Source organism: Hemibagrus wyckioides, linkage group LG04, assembly GCF_019097595.1.
Source record: "Hemibagrus wyckioides isolate EC202008001 linkage group LG04, SWU_Hwy_1.0, whole genome shotgun sequence".
NCBI lineage: Eukaryota > Metazoa > Chordata > Actinopteri > Siluriformes > Bagridae > Hemibagrus > Hemibagrus wyckioides.
Genome location: NC_080713.1, coordinates 26,611,199 through 26,621,962, shown reverse-complemented (window position 1 = coordinate 26,621,962; position 10,764 = coordinate 26,611,199). Strand labels below are relative to the sequence as shown.

General features: G+C 41.4%; 5 non-coding genes across 5 annotated transcripts; all 5 read left to right on the top strand.

Annotated features, from left to right (window-relative positions):
• The first annotated feature begins 258 nt into the window (after nucleotides 1–258).
• trnas-uga (transfer RNA serine (anticodon UGA)) lies at nucleotides 259–340 on the top strand. The gene has a single exon. It is a non-coding gene; the product is annotated as a tRNA-Ser (tRNA).
• Nucleotides 341–2,410: 2,070 nt separating this feature from the next.
• Nucleotides 2,411–2,492, top strand: trnas-uga (transfer RNA serine (anticodon UGA)). Its single transcript has one exon. It is a non-coding gene; the product is annotated as a tRNA-Ser (tRNA).
• Nucleotides 2,493–3,303: 811 nt separating this feature from the next.
• Nucleotides 3,304–3,385, top strand: trnas-uga (transfer RNA serine (anticodon UGA)). The gene has a single exon. It is a non-coding gene; the product is annotated as a tRNA-Ser (tRNA).
• A 491-nt stretch (nucleotides 3,386–3,876) lies between these two features.
• On the top strand, nucleotides 3,877–3,958 carry trnas-cga (transfer RNA serine (anticodon CGA)). Its single transcript has one exon. It is a non-coding gene; the product is annotated as a tRNA-Ser (tRNA).
• Nucleotides 3,959–5,515: 1,557 nt separating this feature from the next.
• Nucleotides 5,516–5,597, top strand: trnas-cga (transfer RNA serine (anticodon CGA)). The gene has a single exon. It is a non-coding gene; the product is annotated as a tRNA-Ser (tRNA).
• Nucleotides 5,598–10,764: the final 5,167 nt, after the last annotated feature.

The following is a 10,764-nucleotide window of genomic DNA, read 5'->3' as shown; positions in this document are numbered from 1 at the left end:
TTAGCTGACAAACACCCAGAATGTTAACATTATCCTATTTATAGCATAATCTGACAAATGACAGAATGCTAACATTGCTCTATTACAAGCATTATTACAAATGCCTGTATGCTAACACTGATTAACAATTAGCATTAGATTTCAAACACCAGAAGGCTATCATTACCCAATTATTAATGTTCTGTGACAAACACTAGTACGCTAATATTATTTAGTAACCAGCATTAGCTTTTCTCTACCATAAATGCTGTTTGTCCAGCTGTGATGGCCGAGTGGTTAAGGCGTTGGACTTGAAATCCAATGGGGTTTCCCCGCGCAGGTTCGAACCCTGCTCGCAGCGTAATGAGAGCTTTTAAGCAGTTAAGGCTCTGGGTTATTGATCAGAGGAACAGTGTTCAGGCCCCAGAACCTCCAATCTGCCACTGCAGGGCCCCTTAACCTTCTACGCTCGGTTCAAGGCACATAGCGATGAGGAAGACCATCCCTCCTCCCAGTGACCAGGTGCTCTGCATTGCTGACTCACGACTGTGCAGCTCAAACCCCATCATCAGAATGCAAATGCCAGAATGTTAACAGTACTTTCATATTAGCATTAGCTGTCAAATGCCTAAAATGCTAACATCACCCTATTACTAGCATTATCTGATAAACGCCTGTATGCTAACACTGATTAACAATTAGCATTAGATTTCAAACACCAGAACGCTATCATTACCTAATTATTAATGTTATGTGACAAACACCAGTATGCTACTATTATTTAGTAACTAGCATTAACTTCTCTCTACCAGATGTTGCTTTCATCCAGCTGATCAATGATCAAGTGGTTAAGCTGTTGGACTTGAAATCCAATGGAGTCTCCCCATGCAGGTTCAAGCCCTACTTGCAGTGTATGGCGAGCTTTTAAGACTCTGGGTTGTTGATCAGAGGAGCTCAAGCCCCAGAACCTACAAGATGTCACTGTAAGGCCCTTAACCTTTCACACACACTGGCATGGTGTGTTCTTGTAGCTTGCTCATGCTAAACAGTTGGATTGTCCCAGGTGGGGTAGTAAAACTACAGGAACACAAGCATAGCTGATTAGCTGACTAACACAAGAATGCTCCCATTACCTGATAGCTAGTGTTACCTACCAAACAATAATTACGCCACAACGTAGGCCAGAATGGTAACATTACCCTATTGTCAGCATTAACTGACAAAGGCCAGAATGCTAACATTACTCTTTTATTAGCATTAGCTGTCAAATCTAACATTTCCCTATTACTAATTCTGAGTTGTTGAGGAACAGAGTCCCTGTCAGAAAAACTCTACGGTTTCCTGCCTCAATGACTATCGTCCTATTCACACCCATCGTGATGAAATGCTTCAAGAGGCTCACCATGTGGCACACTAATACCCAGCTACCGCTGGACCCCTTGCAGTTTGTATATCGTCCAAACCATTCCATGTACGATGCCATCACCATAACCCTCCATCTGGCCCTCACCCACCTGGACAATAAGGACACCTACGTACAAATGCTGTGCATAGACTTCAGTTCAGTGTTCAACACAAACATCCCTCAGCACCTTATTGAGAACTTGAGCCTGCTGGAACACCTTTCTCTGCAACTGGATCCTGGACTTTCTGACTGGGAGACCTCAGTCAGTCTGGAAAAGGAACAGCATCTCCAACACCACCACACTGAGCAATGGGGCCCCTCAGGGCTGTGTGCTCAGCCTACTCCTGTTCACTTTGCTGACTCATGGCTGTTCAGCAATGCACTGCTCAAACCACATCATCAAGTTAGATGATGAAACGACTGTGGAGGGTCTCATCAGTAAGAATGAGTCAGCATACAGAGAGGAGGTGCAACAGCTAACAGCCGTGTGTAGAGCCAACAACCTCTCTGAATGTTGACAAGACTAAAGAGATGGTTGTTGACTTCAGGAGAGCACAGAGTGACCATTCTCTGCTGTACATCGACGGATCCTCTGTGGAGATCGTCAAGAGCATCAAATTCCTTGGCGTTCATCTGGCAAAGAACTTCACCTGGTCACTCAACACCAGCTCCATCACCAAGAAAGCCCAGCAGCATCTTTACTTCCTGCAGAGGAAGCCCATCTCCCTCCCCATCCTGACCATGTTTTACAGAGGGACCATCGAGAGCATCCTGAGCGGCTGCATCACTGGCTGGTCTGGGAATTGTTAGCATTAGCTGACAAATACCAGAATGCTAATATTACCCTATTACTATCATTATCTGATAAATGCCTGTATGCTAACACTGATTAAAAATTAGCATTAGATGTCAAACACCAGAAGGCTATCATTACCCAATTATTAATGTTATGTGACAAACACTAGTATGCGAATATTATTTAGTAACTAGCATTAGCTTTCCTCTACGATAGGTGCCCTTTATCCAGCTGCGATGGCCGAGTGGTTAAGGCGTTGGACTTGAAATCCAATGGGGTTTCCCCACGCAGGTTCGAACCCTGCTCGCAGCGTGAGGAGAACTTTTAAGAGGTTAAGGCTCTGGGTTGTTGCTCAGAGGAACAGAGTTCAGGCCCCAGAACCTCCAAGCTCCAAGCTGCCACTGCCACCTTAACCTTCTATGCTCAGTTCAAGATGCATAGTGACAAGGAAGACCATCCCTCCTTGCAGTGACAAGGTGCTCTGCATATCCACGGCTGATGTGAGGAGAACTCTATGCAGAGTTAACACATGGAAGTCTGCTGGACCAGACAACATTTCTGGCAGAGTGCTCAGGGAATGTGCAGAACAGCTAGCAGATATCTTCACTGACATCTTCAATATTTCCCAGAGCACTGCCGTTGTTCCTACCTGCCTCAAGACAACGACCATCACCCCATGCCAAAAAACTTGACAGTTTCCTGCCTCAATGACTATCGTCCTGTCGCACTCACACCCATCGTGATGAAAAGCTTCAAGAGGCTCGTCTTGTGGCACATTGAGAACCAGCTACCACCCTCACTGGTCCCCTTGCAGGAGCCCTTACTGTTGTTCACTTTGCTCACTCACAACTGTTCAGCAATGCGCAGATCAAACCCCATCATCAGAATGCAGAATGCAAATGCAAGAATGCTAACAGTATGTTCATATTAGCATTAGCTGTCAAACGATTAAAATGCTAACATCACCCTATTACTAGCATTATCTGATGAATGCCTGTATGCTAACACCAATTAACAATTAGCATTAGATTTCAAACACCAGAACGCTATCATTACCCAATTATTAATGTTATGTGACAAATACCAGTCTGCTAATCCTCTCTCTACCGGAGGCCTTTGTCCCGCTGTGATGGCCGAGTGGTTAAGGCGTTGGACTTGAAATCCAATGGGGTTTCCCCGCGCAGGTTCGAGCCCTGCTCGCAGCGCACGGTTGAGCTTTTAAGACTCTGGGTTGAGGAACAGAGTTCAGGCCCCAGAACCTACAAGATGTCACTGTAAGGCCCTTAACCTTTCTGTGTAGAAATCTGGCATGATGTGGTCTTGTAGCTTGCTCATGCTAAACAGCTGGATTGTCCCAGGTGGGGCAGGAAAACTACAAGAACACAAGAGAAAGAGTAACTGATTAGCTGACTACAGAAGAATGCTCACATTACCTGATAGCTAATGTTACCTACCAAACAAGAACTATGCCACAACATAGGCCAGAATGCTAACATTAACGTATTGTTAGCATTAGCTGTCAAATGTAACATTTCCCTATTACTAGCATTATCTGATAATCGCCTGCATGCTAAAACTGTTTAATAATTAACGCAAGTTGTCTAACACAATGCTAACATTGCCCATTATTAATGTTAGCTAACCAACATTATTTGGTAACTAGCATTAGCTATCCTCTACAAGCACGTGTTTTCCAGCTGTGATGGCCGAGTGGTTAAGGCGTTGGACTCGAAATCCAATGGGGTTTCCCCGCGCAGGTTCAAACCCTGCTCGCAGCGTAAGGTGAGCCTTTTAGGGCAGTGGTAGAGTTGTTGTGGAACAGGGTTTCAGGCTTCAGAACCTCCAACCTGCCCCTGAGCAAGGCCCTTAACCCTCTCTGCTCCAGACGCTCTGCATTATGGGTGACTCTGTGTTCTGATGTTCCAAAAAAAGTTGGGGTATGTGAAGCTTGAGCTACATATTTCCCTCTGGAAGTGTTTACAGTGTTAAAATGAGTGACATCATATACTGAACTCTTTCTGAGAAGGAAGCTAACATGTTGTGTTCTTGTAGCTGGTTAGTAGATAGCATTAGGATCAGAGCATCTCCAAAACTGCAGCTCTTGTGGGGTGTTCCCGGTCTGCAGTGGTCAGTATCTATCAAAAGTAGTCCAAGGAAGGAATAGTGGTGAACCGGCGACAGGGTCATGGGCGGCCAAGGGTCATTGATGCACAAGAAGTTAATGCTGGTTCTGATAGAAAGGTGTCAGCATACACAGTGCATCATAGTTTGTTGTGTAAGTCAGGGTGCCCATGCTGACCTCGGCCATGCTGCACCACCAAAAGCACTAACAATGGGCACGTAAGCATCAGATCTGGACCACGGAGCAATAGAAGAAGATGGCCTGGTCTAATGAATTTTCTATCACATGGATCTTCAGGGATCTAGTAGACGGGTCAGGGCTGTTTTGGCAGCAAAAGGGAGACCAAGACAATATTAGGCAGGTGGTCATAATGTTATGCTTAGGAAACAGGCATGTTGTGTACATGTAGCTCGCTCACGCTAAAGCATGAAGGTAAACTATAACAGCTGGATTATACTTTAAATATACAGTAAAACTTCAGGAACACAAGAGAGAGGAACTGATTAGCTGACAAGCACTAGAATGCTAACAATACCCTTTTATTAGCATTATCTGACAAACTAGATAGATAGATAGATAGATAGATAGATAGATAGATAGATAGATAGATAGATAGATAGATAGATAGATAGATAGATAGATAGATAGATTTTACTGACTCCATGGTCCCATGAGAATGCTAACATTACCCTATTATTAGCATTATCTAACTAACACCAGAATGCAAACATTACCTTATTGTTAGCATTATCTGACAAACGCCAGAATGCTAACATTGCCCTATTGTTAGCATTAGCTGCCAAATGGCAGAATGCTAACTTTACCCTATTACTAGCATTAGCTGAAAAACTCCAGAATGCTAATATTACCCTATTATTAGAATTTGCTGAAAAAGGCCAGAATGCTAACATTTTCTCTTATTAGCCTTATCTGACAAATGCCAGAACGCTAACATTACCATATTACTAGCATTATCTAAAAAAAACCACCAGAATGCTAACATTATCCTATTGTTAGCATGAGCGGACAAACGCCTGAAATGCTAACATTACCCTATTACTAGCATCATCTCATAATCCCCAGAATGCTAAAACTAACTTGTCAAACACCATCAGTGTTATCTAACACCAGTGCGCTAGTATAATTTAGTAATAATGAGATTATATTATATAACTAGCATTAGGTATCCTCTACCAGATGTTACCTTCGTCCAGCTGCGATGGCCGAGTGGTTAAGGCGTTGGACTCGAAATCCAATGGGGTTTCCCTGCGCAGGTTCAAACCCTGCTCGCAGCGTGAGGTGAGCCTTTTAGGGCAGTGGTAGCTCAAGTGGTTAAGACTGACTTGTTCACCAGAGTAATGGAGTTCAGATCAGAACCTCCAAACTGCCACTGTTGGGCCCCTGAGCAAGGCCCTTAACAACCCTCTCTGCTCCAAGGGCATTAACATAGTTACTAGCTTTAACTGTACTCCATATGTAGACTAGGATTACTCAATAATCTCAAAACTCAAAAAAATCTCATAAACTCAATAATACGAAGCAGGAAAACACCAGCATGCTAACTTTACACATCAGACGAGACAAAACTCTTGTGACTCTGCACTTTGTGTGTGTGTGTGTTACACAGAAGCATACATATCAGAACAGGTTAAATCCAATTGTCTTGAGGAATCTCATCTCACAGGAACATATGGTCATGAAAAAAAAGCCTGCTGGGTACAGATCATCTAACAGCCCCCCACCACACACACACACACACACAGATTAGCAAAATCATGGCATGTCTAGCGAGTATAAGACGTTATCTAAAGCCATGTAGATAAAAGCAGGGGATGAGGTGATTCTGATGGAGGACGGGTCGCTGGGGTGAAGATTCTTCCTCCTGACTGGGAGCAGACACGCTGAGCCATCTGTTCACGTAACACTCTATACGTACATCTCTCTCTCTCACACACACACACACACACTTCACACTTTCTATAGTCTACCTGTGAATCACAGGTTTATATAAATGTGCTTGTTTCAAATACATTATGGTTTCTATAGTAACAGCTTACACAGGTTCGCAGGAGCGATGCACTACATAATCCATGCTAATAATAAACACGCTGAAAACATAGTTTATGGATGGGGATTTTTTTAAAGGAGTCCCCAGTGTCAGGACAGAGCATGTGTTCCCTGAAACATTGTGTGTTGTTTTGTCTTATTAAATTCATGCATAATAAAACTCTCTAACTCTCTTTATGTATATATACATACATATATATATATATCTGAGAATAATTTACATATTAAAGCGTTCATATGTAAAGTAGAAACTATGTCAGGGAGTAGAAAAGGGTTTGATATCAAAGACAACTGAGTAGAAATTTGCATGGAAATATAGAGTGAAACTACAGGAACACAAGAGAGAGTATAAAGCATAAACATGCTAACATCACCCTTTTATTAGCATTATCTGACAAACACCAGAATAGATAGATAGATAGATAGATAGATAGATAGATAGATAGATAGATAGATAGATAGATAGATAGATAGATAGATAGATAGATAGATAGATAGATAGATAGACTTTATTGATTCCATGGTCCCAATCCAATGGCAGAATGCTAACATTGCCCTATTGTTAGCATTAGCTGACAAACTCCAGAATGCTAACATTACCCTACAACTAGCATTATCTAACAAAACACCAGAAGGTGCAGCACGGTGGTTAGTACTGTTGCTTTACAGCAAGAAGATCCCGGGTTTGAACAGGCAGGGGCCTTTCTGTGTGGAGTTTCCATGTTCTCCCCGTACCTGAGTGGGTTTACTCCGGGTACTCCGGTTTCCTCCCACAGTCCAAAAACATGTACATTAGGTTGCTTGGTGATTCTAAATTGCCCATAGGAGTGAGTGTGAGTGTGTGTGGTTGTCTGTCTATATGTGTGGCCCTGTGATGGACTGGTGATCTGTCCAGGGTGTACCCCTGCCTTTCGACCCAATGTGTGCTGGGATAGGCTCCAGCAGATCCCTGTTACCCTAATTAGGAATAAAGCGGGTATAGACAATGGATGGATGGATTAGTTGTCAAATGCTAACATTACCCTATTACTAGCATTATCTAACAATACACCAGAATGCTATGAAATTGCAAAGAAATTGTATTGCCATCTGTACCTAACACTTACACACACACACACACACACCGACCAATATCTTTATCCTGAACGTACACGGTGTATAGCAGCTCTTATGAACACACATTCTCACTGAATAATCACACACTGGGATAGAAAACAACACCTCATTCACACGCTCTGTTCTCTGTTCTAATTTCAGTCTGAACACACACACACACACACATGGACTCACAGGAGCTGAAGGATCTCCATCAGCAAGATCACCACCATCACCACCACCAGCAGCACCAGACATATCCGTGTCCCCCTACATGAGGACAGAGCAGGGGTCAGAGGTCACGGTAGCTCGTCTGAAGCAGTGTGAGAGGATCGCCGAGACTGAGGCCATATGGTGGAGAAGCTGAAACACTGTGTTCCTTCCAGATGATCGTGTATTATAGTTAAAGGAGAACAGCAGGGATTTTCATCTCGGCTAATAAAAACGTCCTAAACGGAACATTTCTGTTATAATTTAATATAATTTAACATTTCCACAGCTCCATCATGACAGGAAATAAAACATAAAACTCTGGATCTGGGATTCAGTCTCACAAACTTCCAGATCTAAAACCCTAATATCGTGTATTCCTCTTACACCACTGCGACTTGCCAACTAGAACATCCTTAATTTGTTAAAAAGTGACATTTTGGTTTTCTACATCCATTTATAGTTACAATTATAGTTATACTGTGAAAGCAGTTCCTGTTATTCCTGGATTTTCACATGCCATGTTTCATTGTAAGAGTGTGTGTGTGTGTGTGTGTGTGTGAGAGAGAGAGAGAGAGAGAGAGAGAAAGAGAGGGAGGGAGGCATTCCCGGGAGACACTAATACAGGAAGTGGGGAGAAGTGTGTATTATAATTCCACCGTGGGAACAGGGACATTCGCTCAGTTATAAAAACTCGTCTTGGTCAGGAAACGGTCAGTTCAGGGAGGAAATAAATGAAGAGAAGATGCCACTTTCCCGTCTTTTCCTTGTCCACCCGGGCTAGTGTTTCTAATTGCTAATCAAATTACCCAGCATGCACCACAGGATATCAGTTCAGCTGGTCACCCCCCTACACTCACTCCCCCCTACTCCTCGACTGAATTCTCATGTCCTTATCACACACACTCACACACACTCACAGGAAGTTTTTCCATTCTGCAGAGATGATCTCAAACTGGATTTCCTTTTTTAGGCAAAAAAAAATATATATACACAAATATGTGCACATCTTGATACGATAATTGAGAAAAATATAATTATGTATTTGGATTCAAAGAATTTTTATTAAAGGTCATGTGACAAAATTGTCAATTAATTGTTAGAATTATTTATTTATTTGGAAATTTCCCCACTGTGGGATGGATAAAGGCTGATCTTATCTTATTTATTTATTTATTTATTTATATATTTATTTATTTGGAAATTTCCCCACTGTGGGACTAATAAAGGTTTATCTTATTTATTTATTTGGAAATTTCCCCCTGCATTACACAATAATTAACATATATTTACACACCTTCGCTTTCCTCCGACTGACATCATGTAGGAAATGTATTTCTTACTGGGGCGGCATTTCGAGGGAAACTTGCAGAGTGTAATTCTGTGTTTGATGTAACGTGGAAACGGGAAGTCGGAACTACGAGTTGTACATATTCGAGCTCTGAGCGTTTGAAATAAAAGGTGAGGAAAATAACACGGACACTTGCAGGTTAGCAGGAAGCTAGCAGGATAACTGTGAGTGATATATATTTTGTCCTCCTCAGAACAGTTTAACTAGCGAATTCGTCTGAATCCTGATGGAGCTAAAGCTAGAACTCATTTAAAGAGAAAAAAATCCTACTCTTTTTACTGTTATTTCCGTGAGCGGCCATTTTGATTTGGCGTCACCTGCTGAACTCAGAGGTGAGGAGACTCAAGTTTCTGAGGAGGAATTCCTAGTTGAGGAAAAGTTTTGTTTTGCTTGTTTTTTTTGTCGTTTTTTAGTTTAGTTTTGTCGTGTCTTGTCTTGATTTTTTGTTTTGTCTTATTTTGTCTTGTCTTGTCTGGTCTTGTTTTATTGTTTTGCTCTTTCTTGTCTTGTCTTCTTTTGTTTCATCTTATTTTGTCTTGTCTTGTTTGTTTTGTCTTGTCTTGATTTTTTGTTTTGTTTTGTCTTATTTTGTCTTGTCTTGTTTTATTGTTTTGCTTTTTCTTGTCTTGTCTTCCTTTGTTTTGTGTTATATTGTTTCATCTTATTTAGTTTTGTTTTGTCTTATTTTGTCTCGTTTGTTTTGTCTTGTCTTATTTTCTTTTGTTTTGTCTTATTTTATTTTATTTTATCTTGTCTTGTTTGTTTTGTTTTGTCTTGTTTTCTGTTGTTTTATCTTGTCTTGTCTTGTTTTGTCTTGTCTTATTGCATCTTGTCTTGGTTTGTTTTTTCTTGTTTTGTCTTGTCTTGCTAGTCAATTGTTGGAAACGTGAAATGTTAAGCTAAAGCAGCATGATAGCTCTGTTCCGATTTCCACACCTGAAAAAAAAAATGTACAGAAACAGAAACCTGAAATAAAGAAGTTAACCAGATGATCGGAATAAAAAGCGAGTGAATTATTATAGCTTTTGTTTTCCAATTACTGACTAAACCACTAAGACGCATGCTTCTTGTTGTCATGGTAACAATGATGTGCATATATATTCTTCAGACTGCACGCCACAGAGAGAGTTTTTTTATTTTCCTCTCAGATTAGAGCAACAGTGAGATAGACAGAGAGAGAGAGAGAGAGAGAGAGAGAGAGAGATGGGGGGGGGTAGTCAGAAATGCTGCTTCCACTAACCGCTACTGAACTTTGACCATTGAAATGTCACGACATACAGAATTCTGACAAAGAGCAAGAGACAGAGAGGGAGGGAGAGAGAGAGAGAGAGAGAGAGAGATGACAAGGTGAAATAAAGGAAGTAAGAGAAACTGATGAAAGAGCAGAAAGAAGATTTATTTATTGAAAGAAAGAAAGAAAGAAAGAAAGAAAGAAAGAAAGAAAGAAAGAAAGAAAGAAAGAAAGAAAGAAAGAAAGAAATGGGCAGAGAGAGAGGGGGAGAGCGAAGAGGAAGACAGAAATTAAACTGGAAAACGGAGGAAGAAAGTTAAAAAAAAGAAAAGAGGAGATGAAGGGAAGGAAAGGGAGAGTGTGGTAAAGAGAAAGAAAGATAAACTGGAGGCAGAGAAGAAAGAGAGAAGGAAAGCAGTGATGGAGTGAAGGAATTTTAAAAAAGGTCGAAAAAGAAAAATGAAAGAGTGGAGAGAGGAAAGGATGAGAGAAAGAGGTGAAGAAAGAG